The sequence below is a fragment of the Lissotriton helveticus genome, chromosome 7 (assembly GCF_964261635.1).
Source record: "Lissotriton helveticus chromosome 7, aLisHel1.1, whole genome shotgun sequence".
Lineage (NCBI taxonomy): Eukaryota > Metazoa > Chordata > Amphibia > Caudata > Salamandridae > Lissotriton > Lissotriton helveticus.
The window spans coordinates 1012784811-1012802414 of NC_136068.1; positions in this window are offsets into that span (position 1 = coordinate 1012784811).

The following is a 17604-nucleotide window of genomic DNA, read 5'->3' on the forward strand; positions in this document are numbered from 1 at the left end:
CACTCGCTAGGGTATTCTGGTGCAGAGCAGATTTGTGTGCCTAGCGCTGCCTATGGTAGCTTGATTAATTGAAAAGCCAAGTCTTCCGCTTTTTGCAGAATTCATGAAGCTAGGAGGAGGCTCTGATGTGGAGTGAGAGGATGTTCCATGCTTTAGGAGTAAAGTAGGAGAATGACCTTCCTCCTGATATTGATCTGTGTAAGTGTGAGATGTGTGTGAGTTGGAGTCCTGTGGTACAGAGGTGTCTAGGTGGTTGGTGGAATGAGTTGCGTCTTATCAGGTAGGCAGGCCTAAGTTGTGTGGTATGAGGAATTTGAAAAGAACAAGTTTGTGCATCGGGAGCCTGTAGAGTTCCCTGAGTGTGGTGTCATGTGAGTTCTGTGTGAGGGGCTGTGGATGAGCCTGGCTGCCAAGTTTCAGATGGTTAGTAGGCTTCTAGTGAGTTGTTTGGTGAACCGGCATAGCGAGTGTGCCCATACTCTTGCTGGTAACTAGGGTTGGAATGACAAACTTCTACTGTTGCTTGCTAGCCATTTAAAGATCTTCCTTTGCATCTTCAGTGAGTGGAAGAAGTATACAGTGACACCTTTGATGCAATGGCCTGCTGAAGTCTTCCTTTGGGCAGCAAAAGGCTAAGAGCAGGATCAACCTGAACTTCTTGCCTGTCGAGGTTGCGCATTGGTCAGTTAACCTTGGTGTTAAATCCCAGTTTCATTCTTCTGGCCAAAGCTTCTCCGGGGTCATTTTAGGCCCCCAGCATCTCAGAGACAGCACCTACTAAACACGATTAATTCCAGCAGAGGTCACCAGCAGGGCAAATCAGGGTGCATTTGTAACTGATCACTTTGAAGAAAAACCTCTTGCAGTTTCTTGTGTCCCTGTAGCTACACAGGAGGCTGTCGACTGACCCTTGAAGACTACTTATCAGCCATTCAGATCTCTTAACAGGTCACAACCAAGAGACTTTTTTCTCCTCTATTCTACCACATGCTCAGACGTGTTCTGAGGAGTTCAGGGTGAGGTGCCACTTTTGTGCAGTGCACTATTCAGTGGGTGGGGGTTGTTCCCTATACAAGCCTAAGAAGTTTCTGAGGGTAAACTTCACCCCATCCTGTTTACCTTACTAAATACTATTCCACAATGCACCATTCTTAAGGAAAATCATGATGGCAGGAGGAAGAGGTTTGAAGCCTATCCAGGGGTGTGTCCATGGTAACATGCAGTCCCCTTTTCCTTAATCACACCAAACTGGGTCTTTGATCAGCATACCTTCACTGTGAATGTAGCCAAGATGTCTAGAGTGTGATCAGAAAGCCCCTCTTTCATAAGTCTCACGTTGCACTAAACAATAAATGGGCAGACCTTCAGCCAAGACTATGTAAGTCTAAGGCTGTTGTAGATTTACAGCATTGCTCCATGGATTCTTTCTGTTTGAAATCCCCTCCAAAGATAGGATGAAATCTGAGAGAGAATAGTTCCAACTTTTCAAACATATATTTTGTTAGGACCATGCGAAGTTGTGAAGGCAAATGTCTTCCATCTTCACCTAAATAAAAAAATTGAAAAACCAATGGTACATCAGGGTTGTAAAAAGGGGGGATGCCAGTGCCACAATTAAAGTTGAGGGGCCCCCTGCAAGGTACATGGAGGGGCCTTTGCTCCAGATTTAATCAGGAGCTCTTGGGCCAGAGTACTGCACTGAGGGAGGCCCCTGCTGCTCAGGCCTCCCCCACACTGCGGGGTATCGGGGCTGTGTTAGGACACTGGGCACTGCTCTACAGTGTAAAATGTGAAATGTTTCTGCTGCTGCTCAGAGCAGATGATTTAACTGCAGAAAGAACAATATCTGCCTGTTTACAATTGTATCCAATAGTTTTGCAACCATCGGAAGGAGTGAGAATGGCCTAAAGTTACTAAGAACCTTAGGGTCGGCCGATGGCTTCTTAAGTAGGGGGAGCAGCAGAGCAGAAGAGCTTGTTTCAAGCAGGAAGGGGTCATCGCCTGATCAAGGGATTCCTTTATTGGTCTGTGCAGGATAAAATTAGCCATTGGTGCAACCAGTTTGAGTATGGCCGGGGGGCAGGGATCCAGAGGAGAGCCTGACTTGCATTTTATGGGAATCTGTTGAAGATTCTTCTAAGGTTATAGGGGCTAATCTGGTCAATAATGGCCTGGAATGGAAGTAGGAGGAAGCTCCAGGATTAGAGGTGCACTGAGTCGGGACCTGGTCTTAGATGGTTTGGATTTTTCTCCCCAAAAAATCGGAGACGTCCTTGTAAAGCTCCATAGAAGGAGATAGGGTATTTTTAGTTGCAATGGGAGAGAGAAAAGAGCCAACAATTTTAAACCACTCTCACGGTTTGTTTGAAGCTTCAGTGATGGATGTAGCAAGAAAGGAATTTTTGGGCAGACCAAATGGCCTCAGGGTATCTCTTGAGAGCCGCCAAGTAAATTGCTTTTGCGCCTTTATCATATTTAGACCTACGCTGCCTTTCTAAAACGGGCGTTTTCACCAAAATCTAATGTGTGCTAAAATCATGTGGGCTGCCTTGTAAAAATCGCAATGTAAACATCAGCGATATTTGCAAGGTAGTCCATCTTGGGTACGCCCAGTAACGCCCACTTTGCATCTCATTGGAGAAGCAAAGTGAGGCATTGGGAAAAGGGGTGCTAACATGCGATTATGCATGTTAGCACCCTCTTGTAAATAGGGTGCTGGTTTTATCTCCGCCTTCTTGGCTTTGTAAGCCAAAAAAGCGGAGATAAAGCCCTTGTAAATATGCCCCCAAATTTGTTTGGTGGTGGAAGAATTTACCCCACTGTGGCAAATGCCACCGCGCAAAAATCACACTTCTACAGCCTTTATGCACCAGTTCACCGCCCTGGGTCAACGGAAATGTTAAAATTGTGCTTGTGGTAAGACACAACACCTTAGATGGTTGATTGTTTTCATTCGCTATTGCAGGACAGTGCTCTGTGCTCCTTGAAGCAGGTTTCACTTCCCGCACTGAATTGCCTCAGTGTGCCAGCTCACACGGAGCTATATTTAAATAGGTGACTAATGTATTTCTACCTGGAAATAAAGCAAAATCTAGACTACCGCCTCTGCATGAATATATACAATCTCTACTCACGATTATATTACTGAAAATCAAATTCTACATTTGTGATTTTGTGAAGTGCCTGTGAAAGAGGCTGATATCTTTTGTGCTTATTCATCAAATGTGTTTGCAGACTGCAGCAAATGAGTTGTCGCATGATACTTTTGGCAATTTTTCAAAAACACTTTTCTCTCTCGGTTGGGAATATTTTATATTTCTTTTGCTTTCTTTGGATGCAGTATGCCTAAGTGTTAGCATTTATTATTGTTTCCGTTCTAGCAACTCTTGAGGTTCGCGATCTCAGTCAATGATTCTTTATGACTCTTTGGTATCATTGGTCTCTGCCCCAGAAGGAGCAGTGTGAATCCTCAAAACACTCGGAAATTGAGAGCGTGGTGAATTTCTTAAATGTGGTAAATGGGACGGGGTGCAGGGGCGGCTCCTCCACTAGGGCGGAGGAGCGCCGGCCCACTGCTTTCTCGCCATGCGAGAAACAGGATCATAAAGTGTTAAAAATGCCATTTTATGTTTCTGTACCATTTTATGATTTTGCTTCTCGCACTGCGAGAAAGCAGAAGGGTTTGGTTGGGGGCGAGCAGGTGGGTGGGTCTGCTCAAGGGCAGGGGAGGAGTGGCTTGCCCACCGCTGAGGGCGCTGACTGTTTTGTCGGCCTCAGGGCCGACCAAACCAGTCATGCGCACACTGCCTTTGCTCCATGTAGGCTGCATGCAGCCTAAATGGAGAAAATGGGCCCCCTAAAGGCGCCTGGCTGGGCGCCGTCCCGACCAATCACAACGCTGCCATTGCAGGGTTGTGATTGGCTTAGGGAAGGGGAGGGAGGCCTGCTTCCTGTTGCTGCCAGAGGAAGGAAAGCAGGAGCAGACAAAGCAATGAAGATGCGGGACCCATTAAAGGAACGTTTTAATTTTTTTAAATTTAAACCCCTCTCCCCGCGTGACCCCTCCTTCCCTCGCGACCACTCGCCTGTCCCCCCACCTCGCACAACCCCGTGCCTGCCCCCCCACCTCTGAGCCATGCCGGCCATGACTGACTTGGTAGGCTGAAACAGTCTAGCTAAAAAGTGCCCGCTAAAAGTAGTTATAGATATTTGACAGCCACGTCACTTTCCTTTGCCATGACACCCTGATCTAGGTGTAGTGACTGGCTGATCACTGTTCTAGTGTTTGTTGTGCCAGCCACCGCCCCGAGGGCTGGCTTACATTCCACCCCACACCCATCCAACACAGGTGTCACCGGACATGTGACCCTGCTAATAAAAGGGCCTGGGCGCACGTCCCCATGGCCAGTTTCATTAACTACATTCCAGTGATTGTGTCACCATTAGCATGAGGGCCTAGTGCCCCACTACATTACGTTGGCGACGAGCGGGTGGGCCCGCGTGAACAGCCGCCTTGATGGTGTGGAAAACGGGGAGAGAGTAGCCCGTGTTTAGGTCACCCCCTGCCAGTAATCATCAGCAGTATCCATAACATAAGGCATACCCCGCAGCATGAGGAATGCAGCAGCGGCCTGATATGATGTGCCAAGCCTGACCAGAGAAGTGCCGTACAACTAGTGCCCAACTTGAAAATGAAAGGCGGTGGGCAGCACGGTGTATGAATGGCATTGCGTGCAAAGAAGCATGCGTGAAAGGGCTCCCACGATAGTTCCAGGACCCAGTGCAGTGAGAGTTGCTGCGGTGTGCAGAGATGACTGGCGCACCAGAGAGAGCCTGACGATTTGAGGAGGTAAAGCAGAGCTGCTGCCTACTTGCCCTATCCCCCGTGAAGTGGAACATTGCCTCGGTGTTACTTACCAAGTCCCAGTGAAAGGACCAAAGCTCGAGAGGAGATGTGGCTGCTGTCGAAGAGGAGATGGTGTCAGTCTGAACCTTGGACCGCTGTCTGTGCCGAGGCCAGGCACCAGTAGTAGTAATTTATTTGTTGATTAATTAAAATCATTACAAACAAGAAGAACATGAGAAAAACAAATAAATATACACACAACTTTTTAACATCCTCGAAAGATCCACCGATTATGAGTTAATGAATGGCATTTTAACAAAATATTTAAAACCTTACATAGAAATAATTAAAGTGCATTGTGCTTACTAAGGTGCCTTATGCTAGTAGCAAATACTATTTTAGCAGCATCTAACTAAAGTGACAAGTATTAGCAGCAGGTATTATAATTGCAGTTGTTTTTCTATTATCCATTCACACGCAATAATAAAGTGCGATGTGCATCACCACTAAGATTGATTTATAGATAATATACATGCGACCACAGTGCTAAGCTAACTTCTGCTTGTCGCCGGTTTTATAGCTTCAAAGATTAGTTAGTAACAGATCACAAACCAAAGTAAAGTGCAATATGCATTCAATATCCAGGTTTTGCTTCCAATTCAATCTCTTCAGTAAAATCGTTCAACACCAAAAAAATTAAAAAGCATTATAAAACAATGTCAATCTATAGGCTAAAGTGACTTATAATAGCAACACCTTTCATAATTTCAGTAATTAGCCATCAACAATTCACACCCAAAAACAAAAGCAATTTCTTCAATAATTCTCAACAGACTCCTTAAATTAGATTATGCTACTGACACTCTAAACTCATATAACATTGTTCTTCGAACAACCTATGACCAGTGCATCTAGAACAAAATGCATTTTACAATCTAAAATACAATCCTTACAAAAGATTTTAAGTTCTGTGAACATTATTTAAAAATTCTAACAAAAGAATTAAAATGACACAAACAATGCTTTAAAATAGCCTCCACTGTAATAGGGCAATACTCGACTATGCAATTATAAAGTAACTAAACCAGTCTCCCTTAAAAAAAAAAAAAAAGTTCAATATAAATTATTTTTATTTATTTTTTTTTTTTTTTTTTAAGAGCCTTATAGCCAAATCAGTTTTTTTCTAAATTAATTTACCATGGAATTCATTTGCTTAAACCATCTACTTTTTTTTATTTCTTTTCCGCAATATTAATGAACTTAACAAAAAGATGAATAAGTTTAATTTCACCCCCACTTAAACAGACAACAATTGCATTCCTGCATGTTCTAATTCCCAGTTCGTAAAAAATCGGTTTAAGGATAGACTTCCGAGCATCTGCCAGGGCTGGGCATAAAGTTACAATATGCATCAAGGTTTCCTCACTTACCGCTATATGTATCAACAAACCATTTTGCATTTCCTAAATAGCGAATTTTAAGGAATCGCTATTTAGGAAATGCAAAACGGTATGTATGTACAAAATCGCTTTCCAATAGCGATTCCTTAGCATTCCTTAATTTGAGATTAGCAAATTGTCAATCGCAAATTACCCCTTCATTTCCATGGGCCAGGAGGCCCATAGGAATGAAAGTGCAATTTGCAATTAGCACTTTGCTGATCGCAAATTAGGGATGTTTCCAAGGGTGCAGGGGTGTCTCAAGAACACCCTGCTGCACCCCTGAAAAAGACATTTGGGGGCATATGGCGCACATACATGCCCTAAGGGCATGTATGGGCGTCATATGGCACCTTTGGTTTTTATCAAAAAAGATTTTTGATAAGAATTCGCAAATTACCACCAACTAGAAGTTGGTGGTAATTTGCTACTCCTTAATGGCATTTTTTGCATTTTATTTGTTTGATACATTGCATTTAAGGAATCGCAAAATTTGCAATTCCTTAAGTGCAATCGCAAAATAAGGATTAGCAAATTTTGCTAATCCTTATTTTGCATCAAACTTGTTTGATACATTCCATTTGTCTATTTAGCATTCGCAAAGGCCGAAATTCGCAGAATTTCGGCCTTTGCGAATGCTAAATAGCTTGATACATATAGCGGTTAGCCCACAAAGCCTACAAATACTCGATGACCATTTGTTCTCCCATTTTGGAGTTCCATCTTTTGTCGGATATCTTCCCAACCTTAAGAGCATACATTTATTCTTAATCAAAGGTTTTAAATGATATGACAGATAGGGTTGGGGCGACAACCTGCCAAAAGAGTTAGCTATTGACCAGAAATGATTTTTTTCCTTAAGTCCTTATCCGCTATAATAGTTAATAATGCAGATGTTTGATTCATTTCTTTCTTTGAAACTCTTTTACTCCTCATTTCGTCTTCTAATTTTGAGCATTCAAAATTGCTTAGGCATTCATTTAAATAAAGCTGCCAATTCCTTGAATATTCACCTTCTGAAATTTCGATCCAGCATAGCTTTGCTAAACATCCGTCCTCTGATCGAACTAATGATAATAAGGACTTTAGAAATGAAGATTGACGTGCCAGTAATTGGTTCTTTAACCCAAACTCTAATCCTATATTCCCACGAGTACTATATTTAGGAATCTTAAAAACAGCTTTATATGTCCTAATTTCTATATCGTCGAGCGGTTTCGCATCTTTGCCCCTAAAGATGATGGAGCAATAGTCCAAAGATGGAATTAATTTTGCTCTCATCACCCTCATTAGATGTTCATAATTAGGGCATAATAATTTGTCCCTCAATTTTCTAAAGGCAAATGCGAGAGAAGAACCTCTGGCTTCAAGTTCATTTTCAATTACCAGGCCATTGATATTCCATTCTTTGATTCTCGGTTTGCCTTTACCCATAGTCATTATTTTTGTCTTTTTCGTACTAATTGTTAATCCATTTTGTGTGACATAAGAGTTAAAAGAATCAATTAACCTGTTTATTCCTATAACTGTTTGGATCATTAAAATGGTATTGTCTGCATATTGCAGATATTTAATCTCTGTACCAAAAATCGAGGGAGAGTGCGAGTTGACATTTTTAAAATGAACTGGGAGATCTGCCATAAAAAGATTAAAAAGGCAAGGAGCTAAAACACAGCCTTGTTTCAATCCAACATTAGTAGCCAAACGACGGGTCGTGTGTTTACCGTCGCCAATTTTGATCTGTACCCAGGTATCGGAGTATAATAGTATAATTATTTTTAAAAGTGTTTCAGATATACCCCAAATCCTTAATTTCCACCAAAGAATATTTCGCGGCACAGAATCAAAAGCGGCTTTTAAATCAATAAAACACACATACAATCTTTCTTTCCTAGTTTTGGCTCTTTCGCCTAATAGTGTTAATAAAAACAAGTTAGTATGAGTTGATTCACCCTTTTTAAAACCGGTTTGAAAATTAGGAATCAACTCCTCTTTTATAGCCCATACCTCTAACTCCTCTAGCAGACAACTTGCAAAAATGTTTGCCTCTACATCTGTAAGTGTAATTAAGCGATAATTTGCCGGGTTATCCTGGGGGCCACATTTATATATTGGTTGAATGATACTTCCATGCCATGATAATGGGATAAGGCCTGATTTCAGTACATCATTGAACAGGAGCGTTAATAATTCTGGCCAATTTCGTAATTTAGCTTTAAATATGGCATTCGGAATACCATTTGGACCTGGCACCCCTTTGGATCTAATCTTATTGATCGCTTTTTTTACTTTATCGACCGTCCAAGGCTCAATATCCAAACTACATTGAAGTTGATGAGTACTAACCTGAGTCCCTCCATTTATTATTTTATACATGCAGGTAGAACCATTACATTTACCCTTATCATACAGTGGGCTTTGAGTATCAATTTTCAGATTAAAAAAGTTCACCTAACTTGCTTCGTCTACATTAGCACTGTTGCTTCTATTATTACCATTCTCAATGTTATTGATTATGCTCCAAAATAACTGCATATCTTTGGATTTACAAGCATAATGTATCTTAGCCCATATAGATTCATAATGGGCTTGCTTTGCCTTCCAAATTTCTTTCTTATATCCCTGTTTTAATTCTCTAATTTTAAAAGATATAATAAAAAACGTTAGCTTGTTTTTGTTCCTGTACAGCAATCTTATTGCTTTATTAAGCCTTTTTTTTAGATATAGTAGGTGAAAAGAATACCACCCTGGTTTCTTAGGGTTCAATGTTATACCCCTAGAGGGCTTATCCCAAGCAAATTCAGCCAACAATTCGTCACATAGACGTGGCCACAAATCAACCATGGATTTCCCTTCACCATAAGCAGACTGCACATCCTGTATTAAACGGGAAAGACTCCCAAAATACTATCCTCCGTTTTTTCATTCCATATTAACCTTTTACGGTTAAAAGCTGTAGAAGCTGTTTTCAAAATTCTAATTTCAGGCAGATAGTCAAATGCTAAGTCAAAAAGGACCACTTGAGGATTGTGATCACTTTCAATCCTCGGGACTATCTGATATCTTCTTACTAAATTATATAATTTTTCAGACATTGTTGTATAGTCTATTACGGAGGGACTACCTACTTTGTTAAAAGTCGGGATATTATCCAAATCATGCAAAATCTTTAGATTGTATTTTTTAAACTCACAATCTGTCCATTGAGCTAAGCATTTTAAATCAATTGTCTGCTTTTTAGAAGTAACAAAATGCATGTTAAAATCGCCTGAGATAATAAATACTGAGTCTAAATGATCAAAATATAATGGTTTTACCAATCCCCATAACAGGGTAATTTGTGTAGATCTAACCTTTTTTTTACGACTTAAATAAACATTTAAAAGAATAATCAAATGACCAGCTATTAACTTAATGCACTGCAGCCATTTTACTTGAAGGTCAATTTCAAAATGTTCCACCTTAAGGTTTAAAGAAACATATATAGAAAGACCACCACATGGGCGACCCAGATAAGCTTCACGTGTTACAGCATTACAGTATTCAAAATACCCAATAAAAGGTTCACTACACGTGTTCCAGGTTTGTTGAAAAATTAATATACTAAAAGTTTTCAAGAAATCTATTACATGTGGGTCCTCAATTAATGATTTCAGACCATTAGAATTCCAGGAACAAAGCTTCAAAGAATTTTAATTTTCTTCGTAAAAAGGTCGGCATCAATCCTTCTTTCCATGATTTACATTTGTTAATATTCTTGGAAGCCAGCTGCAGTCATCTAATGATTCTGGGACTTTCTTTAGCTCCTCACATGTTTGTAAACCAGACTCACTCCTTCTAGTCTTGATACCATATGACAAATTTAATTCTGTCGATGGGCCTGATGCACCTTTTAACACTCTAACCTGCGCTGCCGTGACTATTTTCTTATCGTCCTTTTTTTGGCTCGTTCCGTCAGGTGACTTGATTGGAATCAGCAACATTGGATAATTGGATAACGCGGTCCTTCTAGTCGCCAAACTTTAATACCCCATTTCTCAAAAGGCACCAGAGATTATCCATCTGCAGCTCCAGCCCCCGCACAGCCCATGAGGTGAGAAAGGCTGCTGCAGAGGGGCAGGAGCAATTAAAGAGATAGTGAGCGGCTAGCTGCTGCACAGAAACAATGATAAGAGAAGCCGGGAAGCGTAACTATTACCTTAGCCGAGACACTGCTGAAACATAGTGAGTCCCCCCCGCGGGACACGAATTTAATTTTTTTTACTGTGCTGGGAAGTAGGTGCTGCTGCCCTGGGGGAAGTCTCCTGCCACGAGTGAAGACCAAGAGCAGCCTTCCGCAAGTGTGCCCCACCCGCAAGGAGATCAAGAGTGATGCGGGCAGGTTGAGGAATCCCGAGGCGGTGCTGCCACTCTGTGAGAGCTTCCTACCGCACCAGTGTGGTACAAGGCCCCCGTGAGGGTGGAGAGAATGGTAGAAATGACTACATTCCCATTCAGCAAGCAGGCCCTGAAGGGGACCTTAAGGGGGAAGGCTGCTAAGGTTGAATGCTGATGAAAAAACTGAGTAAAGAGAAGTGTACCACAACACAGAAAAGGCTGCTGCGACCCACCCTCCCCCAGTGTAAGTGAGTTGGACACTGGCAAGAAGAGAACCTTGAGGAGAAAGGCTGCCAGGGGCTGTGAGGAAGAATGCAGTGACATCTAGTGGCCATGGGTGGTCACTGCAGCAGTAAGGATACAGGTGGTTAATGCACCTGGATGGCATGTGGTGTACAGGGCAACAGCCCCAGGCAGCAATTCCACACAAGACTGAAGAAGGTGCCCAGAAGGAGCGCCCAGTGATGTAAGGACAGCACCGCAAGAGGAAGAACCAGATGCGCAAGGTGGCAGAAGTAGGAGTACCCTCATGTGACAGACAGAGGCTGCACAGTCGGAAGCGCACCGAAGACCATATCAGAGAAGATGATTGTCCAGGCTGAAGCCTGAGAGTGAGAGCCCAGCAAGGAAGAGGGCTCATGTTGTTACACGGAGTGACAGATCCTGCGAAGCCAGTCTGAGTTGAGGCTGCAGTGAGAGAGCCACATTGGCGCAGTATTGAGGCACCAGGAGTGCGTCTTCAAGAGAAGAGACCTGCAGGAGGTCAAAGAGATGACCTGTGAGAGGTCTGAGAAAGTGATCTATGAGAGGTCTGAGAAGGTGACCTGGGAGAGGTTAGAGAAGATGACCTGTGAGCAGTCTGAGAAAGTGAGCTATGAGAGGTCTGAGGAGGTGACCTGGGAGAGGTTAGAGAAGATAACCTGGGAGAGCTCAGAGAAGATGACCTGTGAGAGGTCGTTAAACAAAGACGGTCACGACATGAGGTCTGGTCAATGGACGAGGAGAAAGCATTTTCCTAGGGGTAGGACATGGTCAGGGAGACCCATGTGAAGTGCACATCACATGGAGAGGCCTGGTCAGAAAAGAAGAGTAAGACAAGATGGGACCAGACCACATTGTGAAGTGAAAGAAGAGGAAACTAAAGAAGTGTGGCATGAGGGCACCGCGAAGTGAGTTCAAAGAAAGAGGAACAGAGAAGTGTGTGATAGACATCTGGCACCCTGCAAGGTACATAAAACAACTGAGTGCAAGAACATCGTAGGAGTGTTGGACATCTGGAGTGAAGCACAGTACCTATGTAACATCTGTGGCACCATGAGAAGCTGGCTGTCCAGAAGTCTTCGGTTACACCAAGAAAACATGGCGCCTGCAATTGAGAGCAAGCTGGACCATTGGTCCATCCACCTTTCGGGTCGCACGGGAGACTGGATTGTGGTCCGGCTCGGACGTCCTGAGTGACCTCGGACGTGGGGTCTAGAAGAGGATCCGACCACTCACACCAGACCATGGCAATCCATGGGCAAGGGCCTCAGAGATTACCGGTGAGAGCGGGATCTGAGTCTATAGCAGCTCCCCTGCAGGTTCCAGGAAGCACGAAGATCTCTTGACCTAAACTGGTTACTCCAAAGACCATACTGTCAATGCCGGTGCACCAGAGTCTGGCAGGCAGGAGTAATCCGATCTGGAAACAACTACTCTCCAGGCGGAGCAAGGTACTTAAAGGTGGGGATCGTAGCTCTTCCTCCACGAGCCTAGAGTATGGCGTTGGAGTGACACGGCGAAGTACACCCCGTCCAGTGGAAGATTGATGAAGAGGACCTCAGGGGCATCCTGTGAGAGGGGAATACCAGTATGAGAGGAACATCCTGATAAGAGAAGAATATTGGTAATTACTACTCCATCCTGCAGTTGAAGCACTGCTGCATCTGCTGAAGATTCAGCAACCATAAATAGGATGTCATCCGTCATAGGAGGCTTGATGTTCATGGAGCCAGGACGTCTTTGTGAAAATGTAACAACCACTGTATTAGCTATCGCTCCACATGCACCGTCACAGTAAACTGAGCATATAGACTTTCATTGGAAACTTCCATGTATTGAGTCCAGGGAGGACATGATCTACAGTGCACCACTGAGCTATGCCAAGTAGTTGTACCATTGCCCTTTTCTGAACGCAACTGAACAGACTCTGTGGGGTTTTCTGATGTTGTTTTATTCTCTCTTAAAAGTTGGACTTGTTGGTCCCATTTTAATAAAGTTTCGGAGGGGTGTAGTGACCGGCTGGTCACTGTTTTAGTGTTTATTGTGCCAGCCACCCGCCGAGGGCTGGCTTACACTCTACCCCACACCCATTCAACACAGGCGTCACAGGACATGTGACCCTGCTAATAAAAGGGGCCGACGTACATGCCCTGGGCCAGTTCCAGTAACTACATCCCAGTGTCTGTGTCATCATTAGCAGAGCATGGGTGCCTAGTGCACCACCACATTACACTAGGGTCAGTCTTATCTCCTTGAAATCTAGGGTCACCACCTCACTCAATGCCACCAAGTCGACATATTTCCACTATTAGTTTTTCTTTTAACAATCTAATGTGTTCTTGAATTTGTGGTTCTGGATTGCTACCCATAAATCAAAACGATTTACACACCTGGGGTGTAAATCCGAAGGTTCTCATGGGAGCAATGGGCGTCTGTGTCTGTTGGTTCAAATTAATGCCAAAACATTGCTGAATATCAAGTCTGGTTTCCCAGCAGGGTCGGTCCTAAACTAAGCAATTCGTTCTATGACAATGACATGCTCCGTCAACTTTCAGGTTCCAGATTGTCCCCAGAATCATCAAGCATTGTCTTGCTGCTAGGGGAAGGTGTAAGCAAAACGGCGCGAAATGTTCAAGAAGAAGCGTATTACAAGATAGTGAGTTAGTGTGAATTCAGACAAGCCAGTATCTTCGAAAGGGTGACGGGGCTAGGGCACAGTCGGTGGGGGGGGGGGGGGCTGGATGGGTATATTCATAGTCAGGCGCACCGTGTTCCTGCTTTGGGGCACACCTGTAGGTGGGGGGGGGGGAAAGCACTGAAACAGACACCAACTTAGTGTGTTAAAGGCCGCTTTATTTGGAATCAGGTGCACCTACGCAATAAACCCCACCTGGCCTGTGCCGAACAAAACTAGTACTCTCTAAATAGTAACCGCCTAACAGCCCCCCTCCACCCCCACCCCTAATTGTATCCCCAACATTGCAACAAAGTATCAACATCCGCTCAGCAACCTACCCCCAACTTCAAATGACCTTAGTGACCTTCCTGACCTCCGCTCCCCAACTGCCCCTACAGCCCCAGGCCTCCTGTGAATCCCCCCTTTTCTCCTAGGGAAACGCCACCCCTCACAGCACCTGTTCCAGCGACAACCACTCTTGTACCCTAACTCAGGTGCACCCTCAACCAACAAAGCCCCTCACAACCCCCCAAGAGGCCCACCCTGGCCAAAAACATCCCACGGACATAGGGAGGGAGGGCGGGACAACGCTTTCCACCTAGCACCCCCGGCTGCCGTGTCACTGCACCTGAAATGGTGCCCCCAGCTACAAAATGGCCGTATATATCCCCGGCCAGCCCAAAAACCGCCCAAGGAGCCCAAACCAGCCCAAGGAGCCCAAGCTACGGGTGCCTGTCTAGGACACCTATCCCCCCCCCCCCTACTGCCCCAAACATCCCCGGGTGTGCAAGCCTCCCTACGGTCGGCTGCCCCCCCAAATCCCCCTTGGGGCACACCTGTAGGTGGGGGGGGGGAAAGCACTGAAACAGACACCAACTTAGTGTGTTAAAGGCCGCTTTATTTGGAATCAGGTGCACCTACGCAATAAACCCCACCTGGCCTGTGCCGAACAAAACTAGTACTCTCTAAATAGTAACCGCCTAACAGCCCCCCTCCACCCCCACCCCTAATTGTATCCCCAACATTGCAACAAAGTATCAACATCCGCTCAGCAACCTACCCCCAACTTCAAATGACCTTAGTGACCTTCCTGACCTCCGCTCCCCAACTGCCCCTACAGCCCCAGGCCTCCTGTGAATCCCCCCTTTTCTCCTAGGGAAACGCCACTCGGAAGTCGTTTACGCCTTCCGACCCCCCCCTTAGGACTCCTGCCTCCTAGGATACCTAAGCACCCCTAGCGCTCTATCCAGTGCCTCCTTCAACTGTACTACGTACAATTCCATGCCATATCTAGAAAGGTGTACCCCATCCTCCCTGAAAAAATACACCGCTCCATATCGCAAGTCAGGATGAACCATTCTCCCCACCCCTTCCTTCTCACAGAAATCCCCCATCACCCGATTAATCTTCCGTCGGGCCCTGTCTATCGCTCCCGGGCGCTCAGCACCCCTCCACACCCGCCTGGGGATCAATTCGGACCAGATCACATGGCACCCCGCCCACCGCTGTTTGATCTCCCGGAGGTCCCTCATCATCTGTTTTACCACCGCCAGCCCTTTGCACTGCACCAAGTCATTCTCCCCTAAATGAATCACCACCACATCCGGACACACTCCCGCTCTCACCACCGTACTCAACATAGGCAACAACTCGTGCCACCGCATTCCCCCCTTGCCCCGCCAGTGACACCTATACAGTCCAGTATCCAGTCCCAAATTCAATGCACGATGCTTGTCCCACTCCGCCTGCTCAGCCCTCTTGACAAACGAGTGGCCCACCAAATAAACATTCAACAACGCCACTTCCGGCCCCGCCACAGCACCTGCAAAGAAACACATATCAGGCTTCGAAATCACAAAGACGTCACCCCTTCCACCTCCCGCAACCGCACGTACGTCCGGTAACAATCCGACTTCCACCGTCCCAGCCTCTGAATCTCCTCCTTCCCCCAACCCTTACGCGCCGCCTCAGTCGCCGCCCCGATTCTGAAGGAGTGGGTCCCAAACAGCAGGGGGTCCTCGCCCAAGTCCCGCAGGGCGCGCCGCAAAACCCACAAAGCCTGCGCCGCCGTCACCCTACCCCCACTACTCCTGCCAAAAACCTGCCCCGCCTCCCGGCTCCGGATCTCCATCAGCCGCCTACCCCACGCCGCGGGACAAGCTCCCTCCTGCTCCCCCGGGCCCAGGACCACCCAAGTCCCCACCCCCCTCTGATCAGTTTTGGAATGCCGCAGCCGCACCGCCACTTCTCGCGCGCGCAGCTCCACATCATCCCACCCCACTCCTGGCGCCCCCTTTGTCCCCAAACAATTCCGACACTCGAAAAGCACCATAAAAAAGCCAAGACATTAACGTGGAAAAGCGCACCACCTCGCCCTCATCTCTGCACACCTCCGGCAGCGCGCCAATGATTTTTAACAACAACGCCACCGTGACCGGACGCCTCAAGCGGACCGCCGCGCCCTTTTCCCTCGCCCAACCCTCCAAGAGCCGGGCCCCCAGCTCCCCTGCCGACGGAACGTAGCCCCACCACAGCTTACCCATGAACGCAACAGCTGACAACTTGCCCGCGATGGTGACCCGCGACAAACCCTTCTCCATGAGCTCCAACATGTACCTTACCACCTGCTCCTCGCGCTGCCACCGGTCCCCCCGCCTCACCGCGCCAGACCGCAAGAATTCCTCCCAGGATTGCTCGTAAGCCCTCCACGTTGACGCCGCCACGGATCTCTTCACCAGCTGGAAGACCCTGGCTCTCCCACCGACCACATCTCTCCCGGCACCGGCGTCCTGACCTCCTCCGCCGCCGTGGCTAGCCCATGGAATCTCTCCCACTGCGAACGAGACAAAGCATCTGCAATGTCATTGTCCACACCCGGTACGTGTCGCGCCTGAAAAAGGATGTCATTCTCCAAGCAACGCAGCACAAACACTCTCATCAATTTCAGCACTTGCGGGTCCCTGGCCGACTGCCTATTCACCAGCCATATTGTCCACTCGAAACAACACCCGCTTGTGAGCCAACTCCCCGGCCCACACCGTGACTGCCACCACCAACGGGAACAATTCCAAAAACGCAATGCTCCGGCCGCCAGCCTGCCAGTGTGCCGGCCACTGCTCCGCGCACCACCGACCATCCCAGTAAAGGCCGAAACCGCCAACACCCGCCGCGTCCGAGTACATGGTAACGTCCCATTCCCAAGCCTCCGCCGGCGCCATGGGCACTCCGTTGAAACGCTCCAAAAACGCCTGCCACATGCGCAGGTCCTCCTTCACTCCCGCCGACAACCTCACGTGGTGGTGTGGCAAAGCCAACCCGGACAACGCCATTCCCAACCGCCTGCAAAACGTCCGTCCCGCCCGCACCACGCGGCAAGCAAAGTTCAAGTGCCCCAACAACACCTGCACCTCTCGCACCACCACCTTCTTGCAGGCCAGCATGTCGGCCACCAGCCCTAACATAGCCGCTTTCTTATCGTCCGGTAGGCGTGCTTCCATGGCGACCGAGTCGAGCTCGATACCGAGAAAGGACAACACCGTACTGGGACCGTATGTTTTCTCCGGTGCCAGGGGAACACCAAAGTCCCCCATCAACCCGGCCAAACCGTCCAGCTGCCGCTGGCAGTCCGTCGCGTCGGGTCGCCCCACCAGGAAAAAGTCATCCAGGTAGTGCGTCACTGACTCCGAGCCTGTGCGCCTGGAAAAAACCCACTGCAGGAACGAACTGAAACGCTCAAAGAGCGAGCACGAGATGGAACAACCCATCGGCAGTGCCTTGTCCACAAAAATGCACCCCTCAAATTGAATCCCCAGCAGCTGGAAATCCGCCGGATGTACCGGGAGAAGCCGAAAGGCCGACTTGACGTCGCATTTAGCCATCAAAGCGCCCCTCCCCGCCGCCGTGACAAGCCTCCGCGCCACGTCCACCGACGAGTAAGTCACCGACGCCAAGTCCGCCGAAATGTACGCGTTCACCGACTCCCCCTCCGGCCAAGACAGATGTTG